Genomic DNA, 19,060 nt, shown 5'->3' on the forward strand with positions numbered 1-19,060 from the left:
AACAGGTTGGGAGGGAAAAAACAGGAGTCGGGTCAGTAGGCAGGGTCCATAGGGACAGCCAGTCAGGGATTCACCTAGTTGTTCAGACACCTTCCTGTGCCTCATTCTGGCTTTAGTACATCTGGGCCAGCCAGCAGGGCCGGATGTCTCCCCCAATCAGGAACTTTGTCAGAGGAGCTCTTAGTGAGCTAACGCTCTGCTAGCCCCTTTCTCCCAAGGTTCCAGTGAGCTGCCAGGTGTCCGCCATGGGCTGAGCACTGCCTGGAGGCCCAGGTTCGAGATATGTGATTCCTCATGTATACATCCCAGTCCATGGAGTTAGTTAGAAAACCTAATTTCTGGGTGACTACTATATCATAAGATCCCATATTACAAAAAAAAAGCCATAGAATACGTTGGAGTATATTTTAGCATGACATTTCATGATATACCCTATTGCACTTTTCTCTCAGTCACTTTCCTCCATTAACTGGTGGCTGGAGGAGTTGAGCAGAACATATAGCCACACACTTGTATCCAGGTATATTCTGTTTAAATGTGTTTAAATTAATTTTTTCACTAATTTATAACAGTGGTTTTATATTAAATTATTTCTGCTGCTGAGTGGATGCATTATATTTCTTTTATATGTGATTCCTTTTTCCAGTATTTATATTTGAAACCTCTCAGAAGTGAAGTAAAATGTCTTTGAGCTGAAGACATGCCATCAATGTTTTTTTATATCTGAATAAGCTAAACTAAATTGCCTGAAGGCATCTACAAAGACTTTTATGACATCTGAAGACAAGTTACTGGTGAAAGTGAAAGTTTCAGTGCAGAACCTTATAGAATCTATACTTAATTATTTAAAATAATGTCATCTACCTAGAATGTAGATAATAAAACAGTGTTATCTAATTATTGCTATATTCTATCTACACCATTCATATCTTACTCAAAGAAATGCACAAGTAACAAAAATACTCAACTTTGTGATATTTGTCATGGCTCTGTTTTTGCCCTTAGAGCACTGGGACTTGAGTTATGTCATCTGGAACCTAAGAAAAAAGCTGACTACTGAGTTTTTCAGTCCACTAAAACATTGGCACACAGATATGTCTTTGATTATTGTTGGCATAAGTGCAAGACTAGCAAAGGGATTTTGTAAAATGACCTTATGTCCTCATTGTTTCTATTCTATTCCTTTATTTTCAAGGACTTATAATTAGGCAACTTGCTCTGGGCTAAATAGTACACTAGGCTTGCAGATGCAGAGACTCTGGGTTTAAATTTCTCTTCTAAATGACAAGTGATAATGAGTTTAGCTATCTCATCATAGTCCATAATAGACATCTGTTCACCTTACAAAACCAGAGTTGCTACTATGAGGTGTTGGGGGTGGGGGGAGGAGGGAGGGTTGAGGAACAGGACTGACTGCAGCAGTCACCCTCACTAATAGCAGCAGCACGCCTAGCAAGCGTTGTCTTTTTCTGCTGCTTTGAAGAACCAGTACATAGAAAGTTCTGTTAAAGGTGACAGAGTCATCACACAGCACCTTCAACACAAACTAACAGTGTGCAGAACCCTGAACTAATGGCCATCCTCACCTATGTGGATCAGCTATGGGGTGGGACTAGGAAAACAAGAAGCAAAGCACCCAGAGAGAAGGAGGAAGCAGAAGAAAAAAGTGTCCAGAGGAGTGAGCAGGAGAGGAGGTCTACCAGGGGGGATAAGCCTAGAAAGAAGAGGGAAAGATTAAAAATGAAGGTGAAGAAAAACACCAAGGTGGCAGACACAACACCTTGTGAGTGTGAGGGGGTTGAGTGCATGGGGGTGCAGGAATGGGAGCAAATGAATTGGTGTAAGACTGCTGTTTTAGAGGACAGAAGGTATTCTTGCTTCTATTTTTTGTCCTGGGCTCTTTGGCCTTCAGCTGTAGCCCCCATTCAAAGCAAAAAACCACCTCTGGCAGAATTCAGAATAACTGTCAGTCTCTGGTAATAGCAAGAGTGTTGCAAGTCAGGAATGAGATACATTTATTTGCAGAGATGTGTGGAAATACACGAATAGCACTTACTAGTCTATTCCCCCAGGCCTTGAGCTAGCCAGTGCTATTAACGGGTTAGATTCACTGGCATCACCATTAAACAAAAATAATTACAAAAATATAATTTGGATTTAAATTTGTTTATAGATTTTTCATCAGGGATACATTTTTACTTGAATAGTTAAAACTAAAATAAAATATCCACAAAATTGTGGTTTGCAGAAACATAAAAATAGAAATTTGTCATCATAGGATTCTTTATAACTTAACATCCAAGTGATTAAAACAATTAACATTTTGCAGGTTATATTGCTCAACACAGGCTTTAGATTTTGGAAGCAAGATAAGTTCTCTCTAAACCAGGGATCTCAAACTCAAATCACCATGAGATCCACATGAGGACTAGTACATTGGCCCGAGGGCAGCATCACTGACACCTTTTCATATAAAGATACAAAAGCCCCCACCCTCTGTCCCCAGCCCTGCCCCCACTGCACCCCTTCCATGAGGCCCCACCCCTGCCCCGCCTCTTCCCACCCCTGCCCCGCCACCATTTCACCCCATTCCCCAAAGACCCCACCCCAACTCTGATCCCTCCCTGCCCCATTCCAACCCCTTCCCCAAATCCCCGCCCCGTCCCGTCTCTTCTCCGCTCCTCCCCTGAACACACGGCTCCCCATTCCTCCCCCCTCCCTTCTAGAAAATGCTAAGTGCCGCCGAACAGCTGTTTGGCAGTGGGAAGCGCCTGGAGGTAGGCAGAGGAGAGGGGACGTGGTGCGCTGGAGGGGCGGTGGGTGCGGGGAGCTTGGTGGCTGCAGGAAATAACTCTGGGGGCGGGGAGCCTGGCAGGCTATAGACAATAACTCTGCAGTCCGCATGCAGCCCACGGGCCACGTGTTTGAGACCCATGCTCTAAACCATGGTGTTCTGGGCAAATTCCCAACTGGGTAAATAGTATATTAAATTCACCATATAGCCTCCTTTAGCAAAGACACTTCTTCATATACTTCTTATCCCAAATGACTGTATAGGGTTGCCATGAACTATTTATTAAACGGTTGCTCTAAGAGCTGGCCACATTTCAATGGTGGATAAAGTTTTTATGAGTTTGTTGTAGACTCTTATTTTATTAAACATGTATTAACTGTTTTTCACAAGAATTTTTAACTGAATATGTGTGTGTGTGTGTATATATGGGAACATATATATGCGCCTATATATGGGAACAATTTTGCATAGAGCAAAACTATATAGTTACTTGCTCAAGCAAAAGCCTTGACACATCTTTGTTACAGTAATCAACACTTAGCCTTTTTATGGTTGCCATTCTTGTCTTTACACTTACTTTTAAATTTATTTTTTACCTTTTTTTTAAAAATAGGAAAAATAAAAAATAAAACTCCAAAAAGAAAAAGATTCATGAAATGTGACCACTGTAATCCAAACTGGCGCAAGCATGGTCATTCAGAGTTAAGGCAGACACTTGAAGACAGATCCAGCTGAAAATATCCATGGGCTTTTGAGCCATGTGAGCTCCAGAAGGCCATGGATGTTGGCTCCAAAGCAGCAGGTGTATTCAAAGGAAAAGTTGACCTGTCATGGAAGCTAAAAACACTGTGCAGCTTTGCAACCAAGATTTGCTGCAAAGCAGCACAGAGACGGATGCTTCTGTATTCCAGTAGTCAAGATTAATGGCACGGTCATTGGCCCACACTTGCAGTAGTGCAACTATTTGGAGTTAAGTCTGAGAACTGGGAACACTGATTGGTTATGAAGTAGAGATGAACTGAAACGTAGTGTTGAGTATAGGTCAGGTGTGGCCAAACTGTGGCTCGTGAGCCGCATGCAGCTCTTTCACAGTTAAAGTGCAGCTCCTGGAGCCCCCCCCCCACACGCCCCCGAGACTGGGAAGTGGGGAGCTTGGGGCTTCTGCCCTGTAGCAGGGTGGTGGGACCAGGGACTTCTGCCCTGCATGGTGGGGGTTCTAAGGGCTTTGGCCCAGTGGGGGGGCATCGGGGCAGAAGTCCTGCACCCCAACAGGCGCCGCCCCATGGGGCAGGTTGTGCATGTCTTGCGGCTCTCGAACTTCTGAAAATTATTGTATGAAGCTCACGTCAGTGAGTTTGGCCACTCCTGATATAGGTATTTAGCTGCATACAAGGTAAATTCTGATATTTGGCCTTGGACAAATATTTTTTCAAAATCCTATCAGAAGCCAAATAGAAGGATGTTCAGCTTCCTTCCTACTGTATCTGCAGCATGCTCAGCTGGACTATTGCTTCTCCACTTTTCCCCTCAGCCATTTCTGATGGGGCTGCAGCCCAGGCTGATGAAAGGTTTTGAGGAAGTTCCACTTCCTTCATCTTTCCCTAGAATCTCCATCCATCTCTTTTGCCCTGTTCAGGTTAACCTCTGACTGTCATTCCTATCCCACCTACCACCCCAATATTAGACACCTTCACCCATTCACTCTCACTCCACCTTCCTCCACTGTATCAGACAGTCCTAATCAGGAGTGAATTCAGAAACCCTGAAAGAATACAGGTTTAAGTGGTTTCAGTAGCTTTTTGTACTATTTGTATCATTCTCCACTCCTGCAATTTGTATTAAAACACTAAAATGAGAAAAATATGGTTTTAAATATAGGGGTCCAGTAAAGAAAGTTTGTGTAATTAACAATGATGGCCTGATTCTGATCTCACTTCAGTTTTACACTGTTATAATGCCATTTACTTCACAAAAGGTTTCCAGGTTTTATACTAGTGTGACTGAAATCTGAATCAGGCTTATTTTATTATGGTCACAACAGCAAGGTATTAACAAAATATAATACATTCTGGTGAATGAGATTGTGAGGTTGATTAAATACTGTTTTTATTACAAGCATTCTGCTGCAATAAATGGTCAAGTAAATACATGAAAATATATTATTTAATGTTTAAGCCACAATTCAGCTTGTAATTCAGCTTTGGCTGAATAGCATTTTTCCAGCTGTTTGGTATTTGCCCAAATGCTACAGTCAGACAACTGGGAGCCAGACTTTAGTTTGCTGATGTAAGAAAGCTTTCCACACTTCCCATTACTTTTCTCACCAGCTTTCCAGTTGCACTGTTTTGCACAAGAGATTGTAACTTCTGTGGTCCTTGACGCAGTATTCAAGCCATTAACCACTTAGCTCACTCTGAGATTACTGTTCAGCAGCCAAGGACACCAGCCTTGATGTCTCATTTGTCTACTTCCGTTCCAATGTTCATGCTTTTTTCAAAGCCAGCTGCTGTACATGTAATTCCTTCCCCCGTATGCCATCTCATCACCTTCTCCTTATTCAGATCCCTTCTAAAGACACACTTTTGCTACAATGCCCCAAAAAAGTGAGTTAAAAAGCAAAACCAAACAATACTCCCCTAGGGGGGACACAATACTATTCCTTTCCCTGATTTTCTAAGTGCATCTCTCTTAGACCTATCTTTCTACTAGACTGGAAGCTCTTTGGGTAAAGGAGAATTTCCTTTTTGTGGTGAACAGAACCACAAACACATTTTTAGAGTTTAACATATAACAAAAAAACTCTCTGTCTGACATGTGCGTCAGTGATTATCCCCCATTTAGTGGTCTCCACATCCAATTATCTTCAATAAAGCACAGATTTTATTGGCAAGTACAGAAAATAGAGAGAATGCAATATAAATTGACTAAATTATATATATGGCTAGAGTAATTAAGAAAAGATTTGTTAGCTAGGCTTAGGGTTTACAGTACAAAATGTTATCTAATATAGCTGAAATCTGAAATTTTCCTTTCACAGTGTAAAAACCACCAGTGTTAGGTGCTGTGGTGGACAGGGGGTCATACTCAGGTAGCTTCAAAGGTCTTTTAGGGTTTTGGTAAGTCTTTGGGAGTGGAGTCTTGTTAGCATTTTCCCTCTCAGTTACTCTGTAACAAGAGTCCACTCCTTCTGAGACACAGCAGCTTTCCTCCTAGCTAGGGCCCTTTCAAGTGACCTGCTCTCCTTTTAAAGTTTGCTTCCTCCAACTGGAGCAAGCTGTGCAGGTGAGTCTATTTGGTAGGGATTGCACCCAGCGGCGCTCATTAGCCTTCTCCTGATTGGGGTGGGGACATGCCCTATTTCATTTGCCTTTAAGAAAGCTGAGCTTCTCACTAAGGGAACAGAACCTTAAGCAAGCATTTTTTTCACTTGATTTCTGGCTATACTTTAGTTTCCTTTTATACACATTAACCAATGTGTAAAAGTCCTTGCTGACTTGAACTGTTTTTCTTTTTTAATTATCATGCAAATCTATAGAGCCGCTTTATAGGCAGCCTATGCCACACAGCTATAGAACACTACACATTAGAATTAGCAGGTACTGTCCACATAAAATCCATGGCCAGAATTTTCAAAATTGTGCTGGGGAAAGGAAAAACTTTCAGAATAGCTTAGCATTGACCTAGCTCTGCTTCTGTTGAAGTCAATGGGTTATCATTCATTTCAATGAGAATTGACTTCAGTGGTAGCAGAATTAGACCAACGCTGAGCTTTTTTTTTTAAACATACCATAGGTGCCTAAAGTTAGATGCCTAAATAAGAATTGAGAAGCTTAACTGTAGGCATCTATGGTATGATTTTCAAAAATACTCAGCTTTCATCTAATTCTGCTCCCTTTGAGGTCAATTCCCATTGAAATATGTGGCTAGAGTTTCAAACATAGCACCTTGTATGGTCAGAACTCCTTCTAATCAGGTGACTTAATTAGATGCCTAAATACTGAAAGTAGGGAACTAGCTTTAAGCTAGTGGGAGAACACTTTAACCTGTCTGGTCATTCAGTGACAGACCTGCGGGTGGCTATATTACAACAGAAAAACTTCAAAAACAGACTCCAAAGAGAGACTGCTGAGCTAGAATTGATATGCAAACTAGACACAATCAACTCCGGTTTGAATAAGGACTGGGAATGGCTGAGCCATTACAAACATTGACTCTATCTCCCCTTGTAAGTACTCTCACACTTATTATCAAACTGTCTGTACTGGGCTAGCTTGATTACCACTTCAAAAGTTTTTTTTCCTCTTAATTAATTGGCCTCTCAGAGTTGGTAAGACAACTCCCACCTGTTTATGCTCTCTGTATGTGTGTATATATATCTCCTCAATATATGTTCCATTCTATATGCATCCGAAGAAGTGGGCTGTAGTCCACAAAAGCTTATGCTCTAATAAATTTGTTAGTCTCTAAGGTGCCACAAGTACTCCTGTTCTTCTTTTAGCTTTAAGCAGCCATTCTTGAAAATCTTGGTCATTATATTATATATAGGTACTTACATGGCTCTTGTCATCATAATATTTAAACAGCTCATTATTTGGATTCCATGCATCCATACTCAGTTTGTTTGTAAATATCTGGCAGTGTTGGTGCTATATCAGTCAACTCTTTGCTAAAAAGGGCTTTGTCCTGGCCATGCAGGAATAAAGACAAGATGCAAGGGATCAGGTGAGATAGACTTCTGTCTGGAAGGAAGGGGGTGTAAATACCCTCCCTCTCCTGGGTGTACATAGTGGGTCAGAGTCCCACCTGAACCAGCCTCTTCTGGTCCACATGTTTTCTTCCTGCTAGCCTGGTAAATTCAATTTGTGATGAGCGCATTTTCTTCAGTGATAGTCTTTTCCAAGTATATGCCAAGCTGCACCAAATGTGCTCAGATGTGTTTACAGGACTAAAAAGATTTATGTACAATGCACTACTAATTTCTAGGAAGCAGCTACATCATTTTCAGAAGTGGGACAAAAGAAATAAAGATTTCTATTCCAGTCTATGAGCACAAAAACTTATGTCAATAAGATGTGGTGAAAAGATTTTCACTCTGTTTTTAATGCTTGATTTTATGTTAGACATTATGGGTGCATAATCTGACATGACATAACCATTCAAGCATTTAAAAATGCTTCAATTATAATGTTAGGTATACAGTATCAGAAGTGCATGCAGCTTCTTAAACTAGGAACATAATAAGAGAGAAAACATGGTCAAGTAGCCTTTTTTCATTCCTGGTTGTAATTGCAAAAACTAACAAGTTCCAAGAAATCCCTCTTCTACAACAGTGTGATACAAAATAGTACATTTCTTCCAGGGGGCAGAAGAAATTGCTTGAATACGCAGCACTGCTTATTATCACCAGCATATGATTCCTCCCTCAGATTGCACATCATCACTGCAGTTCGTTTTCTCTGCAACTCTATTAAACCAAGAAGTTCTCTAAAAGGATCTAATTTTTTGCAACATAGGGATGCCATTATATACTGTGCAGTTTAAACAGTTTTCTCATATGACTTCATTATTTTGCTTTGTGTGATGAAATTTTGTATTGGTCTGAGATTGCATTTAAATATGGATTACCGATGGGTGACTTTGCTTGCTAATTTGATCCATGCCCCCAATCATTTAACAAATCACTCATCAGTAGTTAGTATCTAAATGCAAAGTGGTTTCACTAATTCATATAAAGTATTTGTATGAATTCATTCGAATTAGCCAACCGTTTTGGTTTGTAAAACTGCTTTAGAAATCACAACATAGGCATTACTTTTAGGCATTACCACAATATAAATATTAATAATAAAAATAATGGAATAGTAATCAATAAAAGTAATATATAATTAAAAGTGCTACCGGTATATGTGAACTAGAAGTTTATTATTATTTGTCACACCAGACAACCATTTGCTTTTTTTGACAGGATTTACAAAATTAATTGATGTAGGGAATGTAACAAGTATAAGACATTTTTATTTTAGTGAAATATTTGACAAGTCTCATGAAATCTTAGTTGAAAAATTAATTAAAATGGGTTTGTATATGACCAGTGTCACAAAGTTTGAAAACTGGCTGAAGAGCAGTAAACAAAGGAAAATACCAAATAGAAATGTATGAAATCTGAAAAGGTGGTATTAAGAGGGGTGCTACGGGAACTGATGTTAGGTCAAATCTTCTTTAACTTCCTCATTAATGACAGGTTTCAGAGTAGCAGCCGTGTTAGTCTGTATCCGTAAAAAAAAAAAACAGGAGTAGTTGTGGCACCTTAGAGTTAGTCTCTAAGGTGCCACAAGTACTCCTGTTCTTTCCTCATTAATGATCTGCAAGAGAGTGTGAAAGCATGTTAATTAAATTTTATGAACCCCAGTCACGACAAAGTATCAGGGGGTAGCCGTGTTAGTCTGTATCTACAAAAACAACAAGGAGTCTGGTGGCACCTTAAAGACTAACAGATTTATTTGGGCATAAGCTTTTGTGAGTAAAAACCTCACTTCTTCAGATGCACCCGAAGAAGTGAGGTTTTTCTCTAGTTAGCACTGTGTCGTCACTGGCTGTTCCATTGCAATGGTTGCTGAGGATGTCTAAAGAGGGACCAATTTATGTTCTGACAATCTTGCTGTGACAAGCAGAGCACTTCGGCTATGTGAGCAATCGTATGAGTTCCCCATTCCTGTAGACATGCATCTGTAATTACTTTAATTCAGTCAGGCTCTGTAAGAGTCTGTCTGCTCATAATCCTTGCTTGGAAAAAAACCCTTGGAAGAGTAGCTGATTAGATTGGGATAGGTCACTAAGGAAACCTTCTCTTCGTGGTCCCAGACTGACAGAAGAAAGCTTGCAGGTATCTTGATTCTGTATAAGACTTTGTTGACCCTTGCTTTGTTCCTGTAGGTCCCCAGAAGGCAGCAAGAATATAACCATGAAATTGATAAGATAGTAGTAAAGGTGGATTTCTTTGTTGAGGGATGCCAATTAGATGAACAGAAGTATTCCAGGGGTCTAAAAAGAGGTCAAAGCTTAGGTACTAGATGTGTCTGAAGCAGATTTCAAAGTGGAGGAATCTGAAAAAGGCTGAGCGTATGGAGACAGACCTCAATGAGTTCTACTGATCATAGGACACCCCGTGCATAAGGGAAAGTTTGCCATCCTGAACCTGGCCAATATATAATTAAGTGGCTCAGGGGGACAACTCCAACACAGAATGAAAGCTCTCCCAACATCTTCAAGTACTAAATGTCTGGAACAACTACCTAAGTTCCCCTGATAGTAAATAACTTCAGTAAATAGCCTAATAACCAGAGGCTTCTGGATACCTTAGCAAGGGTGATCATTTGCCCCAGACAAGAGGAAACATGGAAAGTAGATCAAGAGAAATATTGTTCCTTGCTGAGAGCTGAGAAGGTAGACTTGGCCTTACCTTTGTGTTTATGGACAATGGCAGATCTTGAAATATAGCCACTGAACCTGTTGTTCTAGTAAGGATAGAAGGGCCACTTCTCTGGGTGAATGTGGAACTCAAAAGATTACAGACCTGGAGTAGAAATGCTCCTCCTCTGAAGCTGAAGCTTCTTCAAGACTGTCCCACTTTGTTTGTATCCAATGTTTATCTGAATAGATCAAAATAGACAAAGGTATGATAAAAAAGAGGAGAGTAGTTATATGTTTCTCCAATCTATGACTGAAGAATCTTATGAAAATGCAGCATGAAACACTGATTATTTCATATACCACATCACAGATGACTCAGACTTGTGAAGGGTCTCAAAACTGTATATGTTTTGGATTCCTAGGTATTTGTTAGGTTTTTGTTTATGGTTTTAACCGAAGCCATCGGGGTACTAAAGCATCTAGGGCATGCATCAAGAGAGCATATAGAATAACTGTATTCTTTCTATAAGGAATGTTCCAGTTTTTTATCTAGAGAATTTTAGGGTACCATAACACCCTCCATAAAACTTTCTGTTTTTAAACAGGAGAAGATAGAAGGATCCACTCTAGATGTGGTGGAAAATTTTGTATCCCTTTCCACCTTTTACATCTTAAGACATACCTTTATAATGGACTCTTTCTTTTTGTGCGTCTCCTATTTTTTAATCTATCCCAAGGAACTCAAGAACGAGAAAGTAGTTTCCTCTCAAGTTTTCTCATTTCAAGGGGATTCCTCTTCACAGAAGCTGATCAGAGGGTTCTAAGGCCTTGGAAACCTTAACAATGTGTCAATCTAGGATAGGTCATTAGTCTACTAACACCATCCAAATCAGTCCTCACCCACTGAGGTTGTGGTGCAGTAGTTTTTCTCCTTGGAGTAAGATTTTTTTTCTGGCTCTTTTCTTACTTCTTTTGACTTTGTCATTATTTTCTTTCTTGTTCTTATTAACAGGAAGAAACAGAGGAAGAAGATGGGGAATCCCTAGCTAGTTCAAAGGGATATGCTCCTGCCAAAATAGTCCATACCAGAATCCACCCCCTGAATGGGGCCCACTACTACAGAGAGAATGAGAATAAGCTGCTGGTGCATACAACTTGTAGATATAATAAAGGGAACCTGTGCTGACCAAAGGTCAAAAAGAAAAAAAAAAAGGTATGTTTGGGGAGGGGAAAGTTCCTGACATGTTAAAAGCTTTTCATTTAATCTTTGTATTTTACGTGGTCTTTATTTGTTATTTTTAATTATATGGGATCACCAAACACACTAAAGGAGACATTTTAAATTCAATATTAATCCAGAATTACATTTCCCCAGAGATACAGTAGTTGATACTGTTATTAAGCTTGTTCTGTTTTGTTTGGCACTGAATTACAAAATCCATTCAGGTTCAACAGAAACTCAGCAAAACATTTTCAAGGCCAGGTCAGATGAGTCAATGCACATTTTCTGAAGAGTCAGAAAGCAAAGCTCTATAGGACAAAATTTAGAGCTGCCTTCACCCAGCACAATCTTCCCTAAGGGGAGAGTGACTCTCCTACCACCACCTGCCATCCACCAACACAAATCTGCGTTGAAGTGCAGCTGCCCCAGGGTGCAGTTTTCCTATCCCTTTACCCCTGGGGTGAATCCAGCTGATATCCTCAAAGTGGCAAACTGGATGAAATCTGACATAGTCAAATTCAGTACTGGTAGGCAAAAATTGTGATACTTGACTCTTGCAGGGTTAAAAATTCTGAGAAAGAGACATTATGCTCTGCTAACAAAATAGTAATAATTAATAATACTTAGCACTTATACAACACTTTCAATTTTCAAAGCATGCTATACACATTATCCAATTATTCAAACATTAAATAAGCTGCTAAAAATAGAGGAGTTCCACCTGCAACTAGTGGAAGGTGAACAATTGTAACAAATTTCAGAGTAGCAGCCGTTAGTCTGTATCCTCAAAAAGAACACGAGTATTTGTGGCACCTTAGAGACTAACAAATTTATTAGAGCATAAGCTTTCGTGGGCTACAGCCCACTTCTTTGGATGCATATAGAATGGAACATATATTGAGGAGATATATATACACACACATAGAGAGAGCATGAACAGGTGGGAGTTGTCTTACCAACTCTGAGAGGCCAATTAAGTAAGAGAAAAAAAAACTTTTGAAGTGATAATCAAGATAGCCCAGTACAGACAAAGATTGTAACAAAGATTACAGTATAGCTGAGTAAAGTTAAGTATATCTTTATTTTGAGAGAGAGTGAAAACTCCTTCCTCCACACTTAACCCCCTGGCACATCCACTGTGCTCCCTATTTATAATTTACCTGCTACCCAATTAACAAGTTATTAAGCCTAACATCTGCATTGGCTTTAACTTCAGCCTACTGCACTGTATCCATTAACACTTAACATTGCAATAATGGGTAGTCACTGCAAAAAAAGCTTGTTGACGGTACGGTGAGCCCTTTGTCCTGCAGAGAACAGATAAATTTTAATGGGGGCTGGATTACTTCAAGGTAATTTTTATCACAGAATTGCAATTAATAGTTAATCTCATTTAGCTGCTGAATTAAGCATCTAATTTCTCTGTAATGCAGCTAATTAGAAGTACATTTAAAATAATGTTCTGCTCTGGTTTTCCTTTATTTCTTGTTTTTATATTTTGCAAGTTTTTAATCTATTTTCCTTCGTTCTCACAACAAACTGTTAAAACTCCCACACTGTGGACATGTCTACACTACACACTTTTATTGTGTTTGAATATGGTTGGGCACAACTCAGTTAGCTGAAGTGATGCTGACCAGGACTGCCTGTCAGTGTGGACCAAAACAAACCAGCAACATAACAGCTAATTGTGATTAAGTACCCAGCAGTGATTGCTATAGGCAATGGAACAATGGCCCAGATAAGCCCCTCCTTTGAGGAGTCATACCCCAGCTATGCCCCTTGTAGATTGTGCCCTTTCAGGCTTCAGCCTTTCTCCTGCTGGGGGTCTCTTACAATTCTAGTCGTATCAATATTATGTCACAAAAAGCTAAGGGTCAGATCCTCAACTGTGCTAGAACTCCGCTCAGTGCAGACAAGGAGTAGGGGGTGGGCAGAGATGGCTGTGCTCACCTTTGCATTATCCTAGTCTTCAAGGCTCCCGAGGGCGACTTCAGCCACTATGTAATTGAGGGTATGTCTACACTGGAGGTGGAAGGTGTAATTTCCAGCTCAAGCAGACATCCTCATGCTAGCTCTGATTGAGAAAGCACACTAAAAATAGAAGTGTAGGGACCGTGCCACATGTGACTGGGGCGAACCCCAAGCACAAACCCGTCGAAGACTTTCTGCTGCTTGTCCAACTGAAGCTACATTGCTGTTTTTAGTGTGCTAACTCAATCCGAGTTTGTGCTGGTATGTCTACGTGAGCTGGAGATGACACCTTCCAGCCCCAGTGCAGACATACCCTTAGAGTATAAGACTGTTCTAAATTAAGCCAGTTTGTAAAGGCCGCCAGTAGGCTACTATGCAAGTTGTGGATCACCAGAGTGCACCCCAGCCAATTCTCCCCAGTCATGCTCAGGCACCTTTGCATCCCCTTTGTGTTGACAGAGCCTTGCAAAAGAGACCACAGCATGGGCCAGGATCTGATCCTCTGAGTTCAACTTTTAGACACGGAAAAAGTTGAAGATGGTCATATACTCGTTGTGAAAGTTAATTCCACACTGGTGTTGAACAATGTCTATGGCTCAAACAAGTAGCATTCTGACTTCAAATACAAACTAACTGTACAACTAATGGAGATGGAGAGTGGTCCCAAAGTGTTAGCTACATAATACTCAACCCTATTTTTAGATAAAACAGGTACAGTTTCTCTGCAGGACTCACCCTCCAAATTAAACTCTCGCTTTACAATTGAGGATTACATAACATTTGGAGATTAGTAAATTCTTTAAGGAAAGATTGCTCAGTCTTCTCAACCACACACTCCACATACTTTCCATTTGATTATTTTCTAATCTTTTTATATTCTGATATATGTAGCATTAGATGTGAGGACAAGAGTAATTATCTGATCATGCTCTGGTATCCATTGCCTTGTTGCAATATGAGCCACCACAGAACATTAGGAGATGATAATTGAATGAACGAGTCACAATTTTTACTCTTCTTTAAAAAAACTAAGAAATAACTCTCTATTTGAAAATCAATATTCCATCAGCTCCTTTACAGATTGGTCTAAGGGAAGCACTAAAAACCGATCTGACAGGAAAAATTATTGCTTATGTTTCTTACAAAAATAATAATCTAAACTCAAAATTATCTGAAACATTAAGAACCATAGATTTGGAATACTTCTGTTTTCCTATCCCAACTAAACTCCCGCAACTACTCAGTATAAGACATGCAGAGAGCAAACTCCACATATCACAAGATGTATGGACTTTATTTAGACTTCAACAGTCCTATTGAGAGTCAAGAAAATTAAAAAAAAAATACAGGAAAACTTCTAGCAGATATTCTCCCAGCTGAATACCATAACTAACATTTGAGGGGGAAAACCCAAAGCTTTGTTTACCTCACAAATAGATATAAATATTCAATTTCAAAACTTCTATATGGTGCTCTGTACCTACAAACCATCCATTCCAAGGTCTGAATTCACTACCTTTTCCAACTCTATCAGAAGATCAAGTTGATTTCTTGGAGGCATTCAGGCAGAGTAGATTAGAGTGTCTATTAAAAGTATAAAAAAAAAAGCCAGAGGGTTGGACAGATTTCTAATTGAAAGGTATCAATCCAATCTTGACCTGGTCACTCCTTTACTACTGTATGTTTGACCAGGCAAAATCTAAGGGAAAGCTGCAACTCCTCTCCAAAACGCCCTTGTCAGTACTATATTGAAACTGAAACAGTCCGGACCCGACCGCACCAGTCAACCAGGAACCTGGATTCCACTACGCAGGCTGGCCTTTAGCACACAGCTGAGCTGTGTGCTAATTGGGCCGCAGGTTGAGAACCGCTGATCTAGATAATGCTTAGTCCTGCCTTGAGTGCAGGGGACTGGACTAGAAGACCTCTTGAGGTCCCTTCCAGTCCTACAATTCTCTGTTTCACCCTAAGAGAAAGGGTAAGTCAAACAGTGCCATCCGATGGGCCAGAAGAAATAGAAATATAGAGCAGAAAGTCATTAGCATACTGATGAAAATGCAGCCCACGCTTCGTCACTAATCCCCCAAATGAATGTTAAACCATAATAGTGATTGAATGGGACTCTTTGAAAAGCCAGAACTAAGTTATTTTGGTGACTTTATCTTCTCCTGCTAGTGACCACTAGAATGTCAACAGTATTTCATGGACAGCAATATTGAATCCAGTTGTTAGATCTAAGAGAATCAATATGGACATATAATTTTGACCATCAAAAGGAAGAGATCATGAACTAACAATATAAGCACATTTTCTATAACATACCCAAACCTGAAAACCAAAATGCCTGGGAACAGAGAGAGCAGAGAACTCCAAATTTTGTCACTGCTGCTCTACAGCCTTCTTGACAAGCTTCCCTCAAAAATGGAGATTTTGAGACAGGGCAACAGTTAACTAGATTGTCAGTGTCAAAAAGTGATTTCTTAAATCATCTCCTTGCCAAACCCAAATGAGAAACCACAAACATATTAAATTCTTAAAATCGTGTATTTATTTATTTAAATTGTGTTAACACATAGATGCTTCAGCCACACTGAGCTAGGCACTGTGGAAACACTTAGTTCTTCCATATCCTCACTTGCTTTGAGCACAGGCCTCAGAAACTGCTCTATCCAATATCCAGGATCCAGTCGTACTTTACATACCAACCTAAAAGTGCTCTTGTATAGAAGACCTTGCTTTGTAAGCAGTGTTCCTTATAATTCTGTGTTTTATTGATTTCTACAGCTTATTTTTGAAAATAATTTCCAAATGAAAGAACATCTTAATATTGTTATACACAGATATTTGTAGAACTGCTATTTAAAAATAATCCCATTTATCAAAGTGATAGCTAAGAGATATTTTTCTCCATTTACCCTTAGTGGCTCACTCCTAGAATTATTAATAATAATATTGAATTTAAGCAGCTTAATGGGGAGTAGTAACACAGAAGGGACATGAAAACTCTTGTGATTGCTTTCTTAATAGTCCTTTTAAGAAGTATATACTAAGAAAAGGAATTAATGTTATACACTGTACAACGTCTGCTATATCATGAAAAATGTGGCCTCTGCTTTATTAACTGTTGGTAAACTCCTCCTCCCATATAAAGACTCACACAACCTGTATTCCAAGAAACAAATAATTGTACAGAACAACAACATTTCCTTAAATATCTTTTTAAAACCTAGACAATTACAGGCTTCTTCAAACATCACCTGTCTGAGCTAAGTATAAATTAGTTGCATACTGTCTATATCCCTGAATCTCTAGAATTTGACAACCTTATTAAACCTGCTGTTTTTAATTGCTGGGCACCAATATATTTATTCCTCTTCCTAAAGATCAATATCACTTCCACTGGGGACATAGAACACTCCAGATGAGTCAATGAAATATATACCTTGATTATAAGAAAATATACATTTAACAAAAATCAGTTTTTGTAAAGAAGAAATTGCAACACAATGTCATATTTATAGTAAGAGGCCAGATATCAGGCTTCACTCTGTTTAAAAAAAAAATCACACCACAGATAGTCAATTCAAAATGGCTTTGAATTCCCCATTCTTTCTTTTGCTTTACATTAGCAACAAACAGATGCTGCAATATGATTTTGAAATGTGAAAATGGTTACACTGCTCAGATTTCTTAGGTATATAATGAAATGTTTTGTCAGCTTACCTGATGAAAAGAGAACAACAAATCACAGCAAAGCCCAGCATCCAAAAATGATATGATAATATAATATGCCTCCTCCTGAAATTATCCAGATTTCTGCCTACAAAGGTTTGCAAATTAATTACAATTTCTGCATTCTCTTTGGAAAAGAAAACACAGAGACCTTTCCAGAATCCTCTTTGCTTCTGCCTCCGCTTCCTGTTCTCAGTCTCACTCTATGGTACCCAACATATATTAGAAAACAGCTTATTAGGAGGGGCGGTAGGGGGAGAGAAAAGAAAAAGGTGGGGGGGGGGGGGGGAGACAAGCACCTAACATGGCAGCTCCACCTACTGGCAAAGAGAGTGAATAAATGTAAAGCATCAATTTGTGAAGCTCTTTCTTCCAACCTACACTTGACTCCTACATAACTATGCTCCTCCATGAAAGAAATAAACAAACAAAGCAACAAGATAGATGATTGAATACAAGCACAATACTGCCTAATCATGTTTTAAAAATTGTAATTAAAGTTTTATTTTATTTGAAATAAATGCAATTGTCTAATTTCTTTTTTTAAAGTACTTCATTATAAAAAGTTATTGTTTCCATAAATGATAAAAATACAGAAATGAGAAAAATGTAAATAAGACAGTGCAGACACTTGGATATTCAAATAGACGCGTGTCACCCTTCTTGTTTTCATAGTGTCCTTCTATTTCAGTTGCCTATCCTTTATTTTATGTATCATTTTTATTCTATTTATATATGTATTGTACTAATATTATATACAAGCACAGACACAGAATGATGTGTGAGAGAGGCAGGGCCGGCTCTGGCTTTTTGGCCACCCCAAGCAAAAAAAAAAAAAAAAAAAGAACCTGCAGCGGCCAGAACGGCAAAGCAAAAAAAAAAAAAACCTGCGGTGCAGCCAGAGCCAGGGTGCAGGGGGACTCCCTGCACCGCAGATGTGTCCTGGCTAGCGGGGGGAGGAGGAGGGAGCGGGGTGAGAGAGAGAAGAGGGGCGGCCAGGGCTTCAGTGGGGCGCTGCCACGTGGCCCCGACCGGTGCAGCGCCTGCCAGGAGGCTCCGCGCTGCTCCGGTCGGCTGGGAGGGAAGGACGCAGGCTGCCCTGCCGGGCTTGCTGCAGGGCGCTCCCATCCTCCACACCACTGCCCCCTACAGGGCGGCCGGAGTGTAACAACACACACACACACACACACACACACACAAAGCGGCCGTGCCGCCCTAGGATTGGGCGGAATGCCGCCTCCTACAAGCTGCCGCCCCAAGCACCAGCTTGCTCGGCTGGTGCCTGGAGCCAGCCCTGGAGAGAGTGATCGGTCTGTGTCCTAAGTTAGAGGAGCCTCAAGGAAGCTCTAACTTACACCCAACTATCTAATCTTCCCATGGACCATACAGGCAGCTTGAGAATTATCAGGGCACAGAGATGCCTGAGCCACATCCCCTTTCTGCTGGTCACATTCCTTAAGCTGGAAGCTAGTAATGATGAGGTAGGAGCTGCTATGACATCTATAATTCATGCAGAAATTCCCTCATCCTGGAGGTATCCTCTAGCTGGTCAAGCCAGCATTACAACTGAATCACACCACCAGAACAGCACAAAGCAGCAGTGGCAGAGGCAAGGAACTGGTCCATAATGTTGTATCCATTATCTATAATCTACCTATATCATCCATATAGACCCCAGTTTAGCATAAATGTCTGTAATTTTAAGTATATGAGTAATCCTATTGATTTCTATTAGACTATTAACATATTCAAAGGGTGTAAGTGCTTACAGGCTTTCTTGAATCAGGGTCATAAAGGCAGACAAATAAATATTTATTTCTGACAGTGATCCCAAAATAAAGACATTATCAGTTTCGATCCCCTTCTCCCTAGAGAAGAGGATGCCCACATAATTTTTATATCTAAAGCCTACAGTTGTGTAGTTTCAC

The 19,060-nt window shown here is 40.0% G+C and overlaps 1 protein-coding gene across 2 annotated transcripts in view; it reads right to left on the minus strand.

Moving 5' to 3' along the window:
* Positions 1–17,370, minus strand: part of LOC101941277 (sodium channel protein type 2 subunit alpha-like) — a 114,186-nt gene extending 96,816 nt beyond the window's left edge. Inside the window, exons 1-2 of one of the 2 annotated variants that reach the window (XM_065561782.1) lie at positions 17,124–17,332; positions 10,368–10,443 (exon numbers count right to left, since the gene is read on the minus strand). The gene's annotated coding sequence lies outside the window, so the exon portion shown is untranslated. Of the gene's footprint in view, positions 1–10,367; positions 10,444–17,123 lie in introns of both variants that reach the window. The other variant, XM_065561780.1, reaches the window with a different exon arrangement.
* Positions 17,371–19,060: the final 1,690 nt, after the last annotated feature.

Source organism: Chrysemys picta, chromosome 11, assembly GCF_011386835.1.
Source record: "Chrysemys picta bellii isolate R12L10 chromosome 11, ASM1138683v2, whole genome shotgun sequence".
Taxonomy (NCBI): Eukaryota; Metazoa; Chordata; order Testudines; family Emydidae; genus Chrysemys; species Chrysemys picta.